The sequence below is a fragment of the Equus caballus genome, chromosome 10 (assembly GCF_041296265.1).
Source record: "Equus caballus isolate H_3958 breed thoroughbred chromosome 10, TB-T2T, whole genome shotgun sequence".
NCBI classification, from domain to species: domain Eukaryota; kingdom Metazoa; phylum Chordata; class Mammalia; order Perissodactyla; family Equidae; genus Equus; species Equus caballus.
In genome coordinates this window covers 50183561-50188423 of record NC_091693.1, presented here as the reverse complement: position 1 = coordinate 50188423, position 4863 = coordinate 50183561, and the positions used below count along the sequence as shown (strand labels likewise).

Here is a 4863-nt window from a genome sequence, read left to right as displayed (position 1 = left end):
ATGTATAGATCTAAATACACCTATATGTATATAGATATATGCCTGTATGTAAATATATTATGTGTGTTTGTATATATACATATATGTAATTTCTCCTCTGTATTAAACTTAAAGGGCTACTTGTTAAAGCAGTTGAGACATTTGCACAATTAGTTTAAAAGATTATTATTTAAAAACAGAAATCGCTTGGAGCAGATGACTGGAAATCATTCCTTGCTGCAACGCAAATGGAGGAAGCTGTCTAATTCTTGGAAGTTTAGACATTCTTCTAGTAATTTAGCACAAAAATGAGCCTGGCACAATCTGCTCTCCACATTTTGGTAATTTAAAAGGATATAACGGAATTTTATTTTAATGGTAATTGCAAATTCATGTAGAAAATGTAAATGCACATTTCATGATTAGCTTACAGCATAAACTATGGCTTCTATTAATGTATTCCAATTTGTAATTCTTTTCACAGTATGAGATTTGAAAGCTGTGATTAAAATTAATTAGGTTAAGTAAAGTTTATCCCCCCTGAGCACTGCTATTGGGAAAAAGCAAGAGGAAAATGCGAACTACATCTGGCTCCGCAGGAAGCTGTGTCTTCACAAGCAGGCGGCTGACTTCTTTTCTCCCCACAGAGGTTGCATGCTGCTTATTTGGCATATCTCAAGCACCATGTGTCTCCTCAAGGAGCTAATTGAACCATTAAACTATTCTTTGCTGGCTCACAAAACCACATAGGCTGTGACTACATCATCTTCCAATGCAGATATTAGGTAGATCCATCAATTGTTTGAACACAATAAATCTTGGAGGAGAAACACATACGTCCCGTAAACCTAAGGTAATGGTAGCCACCCAGAATTCAGTACTGTAATTGCTATGAAAGAGATGCCAAAGGAGGAAACAATAATGAAGATAATAACTAGAAACAATAATGGAGATAATAACTAATGAACACCTGTACAGAGCTCTCTGCTTTGTATACAATTGTCTTGAATATTACCTCATTTGATCTCCTCAGCAATCCTAACAAGGAATCATTACTGTTGTCCCATTTCACAGATGAGGGCACTGATGTTAAGTGAGGTACCCAGGATCAAAGGGTGCTGGAGAGTAGACTCAGGTCTTCTGAGTTCCTATCCTACACTCCTTCTATGGCTCAGCTCTACAGCTACTCAAAACAAAACTTTTAACCTGGGCCTGGTCTATGTGTTCACAGTGGGTTGAAATTCATTACCAAGTCACACATGATATGAACCAAGGCAAAGGTTAACAGCTCCAGAGTGGTGTCATGTATCCCAGTAAGCAGAGCATAAATTTGGAGGGCCAAGAGAGGGCAGGGTGAAAAGCTGGCACAGGGACACCCTACTTCTTACTGCAGATCCTAGTTAGAGTTCTCCAGCCTTCCCTAACTGTCCTTTTGCTTGATACCCAGCAACTTGTGCTATGCCTGGCTCCTCTCGTTTCTTCTGTCACAATGGAGTCCCAGCTGTGGTCCAGGCCCTGGGAATACAGACATGGATGATATGCCTTGCCTCTGGGTTTGTCTGACCCTCACCCTGAGTCATGATGGAGCCTCATCTCACCTCCATGACGCATCCTACCTGGCTGTCCACACTGCCTAACCTGGCTTCTTCCAGGGAGGACTAGACGGTGCTATCTTTACTTGTGATGCTGTGAATTAACATGCTATTGAGAAACCTCTCCCCGGGCTTTTAAATGGCACCTCCAGTGTAGTGAAGAGAGGAGTCGCTTTCAAGTATGCAAAACTGGGTTTCATTCATAGTTCTACCATGGACCTTGGGTGAAGCGTTTAATCTCTTCTTTGTTTTTAAAATCAGTCCTTTTGTCTACCAGCACTGTCTGATAGAAATTTCTGTGATGATGGAAACGCTCTACTTCTGCACTTTAAACATGGTAGCCACTAGCTACGTGCAGCCATTAAGCCCTTAAAATATGGCTAGAGCAACTGAGGAACCAAATTTTTAAATTTCTTATTTGATTTTAATTAGTTTAAATTTAGATAGCTGCGTGTGTCCAGTGGTTGCTGTCTCGAACAAAGCAGGCAAATGAGCTCTTAGGCCTCTTTCATCCCTAGCGCTCTGTATAAAGTAAAATCTAAATGTGGGAACCTCTAGCTCATGTGATGGTAGGTTAGTGGGGAAGACGGGGGTGTAGATGGGACCTAATGATGACCCTTATATCCAGCCACGTGGAAATCCACAAACTCCTGAAGACTAATACAGGACAAATCCTTACTTTTAAGGTGGAGGTTAGTGCAAGAAGAGTCCTTCTCTACTGCCAGAGGAGGTTGGGCTAAGGAAGCCCAGTTACATGTTCACGCGTGGCCAGTTCCTACCACATGTTGCTGGTGTGGTGTGGGCATCCGCTGAGATACCAAAAAGTGAGCAGAGACTCATCTCCAAAACTTTTTGCCTGCAGAGGCTCCCAGTATTCTTGCTCTTTCCTCCTGCTGCCTATCAGCGGGGGTTTAGTGAGCTTCTCTAACTTCTGCCCATCTATGAGGAACACGTTACACGGAAATATGTCTTCACTCTGCTAGGGAATAAAGTTCCACTACAGCTGTCCAGCAATGGATAGACTAAACAAACTTCTGAACTCCTCCTTACTAAAAATCCTTTCAATTCAACAGACAAGGACAACACTGAACCAAAGCTGTAGAAAAACAAGATGGATGAGACGTGGCCCCTGACCTTCAGGCAGGTACGGTCTAGGGGGTGAGTGAGAATTCACTGCCCTGTGCTATAGATTAGGGAAAGCAAACTATCATGGGAAGTTTATAAACAGCCTTAGATTTTTGTATTAGAAGTATTCCCTTGTGAGCATATACAACACCTGGTAAGTTTTTAAAAATAGCTAGAAGTATGTTTACAGATTATTAACTCTCAGGAAGAATTTTGAACCTGTCCCTTCAATACATCTACGAAATTTTGTGTCTCAGGGACTCGGCACACTGTAGGATAAAACTCTGGTTTAACTGTTGCTGAACGAGGAGAACACCAGCCACAGAGGACGAGGCCAGCAGACCATCGCTGGATATTCTTAAGGCAACTGATTCAAGGGAACATTCCACACTCTGAAACCAAGGAGTCTCCAGAAATAAAGAGTATTTCCCTGAAATTCGGCCATTAAATGAAGGATTGACCTTTTACGTGTTAGTTAAATTAAAAAGAAGAACTAACAGCATGTGCTTCAAAGTTGGAGAACACAGTCTGTGGGGAGGGGCTGTCCTCCAGGCAAGGGGCAGAGTTGACTCCGCGTTAAAGGGTGGGAATATCTTTGTTCTCAGACCTTTCCCTTCCCCAATTCCCATCTTACAGAACCATAGAAGTTAGAGGTAAGGGGGATCTTGGAGTGTATTTTGTCCAGCCCTTCCATGTCACAGCAAGAAAACACAGGTTCCGAGATTCACGTACTCTCCGAGCGGCGAGTCGCAGCTCTGCCCTGCCTGCTGCTAATCTGACAAACAAATTCTGCTGAGTGTAAACCCCTCCCGCACAGCCCATATTCAGGTATGGGAGAAAACTTTCAGCGGGCTCTGAATGTTGCTGTTTGAGTCCTGCTTTCCCATGTCCCAGTGAGCAGAGCTGGACCGACCTGGAGAAGGAGGTAAAGGTTACGGTTTCTGGCTTTGAGGTCAGACATCACATTTCACAACTTTCTAGAACTGGCAACTCTGGACAAATTACTTAACCTCGCTAATCTTTAGTTTCCTTTTTAAATAATAGAATCCACTCATAGTGCTTTTGTGAGGAACAAATGCAACAGTGAAGCTTTTATAAAGATTAAGCACTCCATAAACATTAACTGATTTTATATAAATATGACTACCAAAAGCTGACTATTCTGAACTTGAACTTGTATGATTAGTCTGGGACCTTAGACTTAGGCAGACTCTATTCCTGATGAGACATGCGGCTTTGAGGGCATTGCTTAACCTCTCCTAGCCTCAGCTTCCTCCTGCACTGGGGCGCTCACCTGTCTCTCAGGACTGCTTTAGGGACTAAACGATACAGTGCATATAAGTGAACCAGTAATGCTTGCATCCAGGTGTTTAGCTATATTAGCATTTAACACATTCATAACAGTGCAGAGCGTCTCACTCTGCCTCTGCCACAGAAGGGGGACACAGAGATGGGCCCCCGTATTCTGTTGCAGAATTCTTTGGAAAGGCAGAGCAAGATGCCAAGACCAAGGGCCTGGCTGGTGCAGCTCTCACCAGCAGATGCATCCAGCAGATGCTGGAGAGCTGTTTATCTCTACTTCAGCGAATTATGACAAGTCCTCTGAGGGCAATCAGAAGGTCCTGTCACGCAGGGCCAGAAAGTTAGTGACCTTTGTGTCAGGGCTTCTCCATCGTGCGTGGCCGCCCCTTCTGAGATACCCTTGCTGTTGTTAGTGCTGTTGAGTCGATTCCGAGTCCCAGCGACCCTGTGTACAGCAGAGCAGATCCCTGCGCAGTCTTTTTGCGCCATCCTCTCACCTCCCGGTGCTCTATCAGACATGCTCCACTGCTTTTTGTGGGATTTTCATGGTCCATTTCTTCAGAAGTGGATGGCCAGGTCCTTATTCCTAGTCTGTCTTAATCTGGAAGCTCTGCTGAAACCTGTCCACCATGGGTGGCCCTGCTGGTGTTTGAAATATGGGTGGCAGAGCTTTCCACATCCCAGCAACATGCAGCCTTGAGGAAGGTGTCACATGTGAAGAGAATCGCGGGTCCTCCTCGCGCTTGACTCCTTTCCCAGCAGATGTCCCCTTCGTCTCTGTTTATGTGGGGACTTCAGGAGAGGGTCTGCCTTGTATGTCCAACTTCTCTTATCTAATGCCAGCTCACAAGATACAATTACCTCC

At 44.1% G+C, this 4863-nt stretch overlaps 1 long non-coding RNA gene across 1 annotated transcript; it reads left to right on the top strand.

Moving 5' to 3' along the window:
- Positions 1 to 1530: 1530 nt before the first annotated feature.
- Positions 1531 to 3163, top strand: LOC111775489 (uncharacterized). Its single transcript, XR_002811193.2, has 3 exons — positions 1531 to 1750; positions 2645 to 2715; positions 2954 to 3163. It is a non-coding gene; the product is annotated as an uncharacterized lncRNA (long non-coding RNA).
- Positions 3164 to 4863: the final 1700 nt, after the last annotated feature.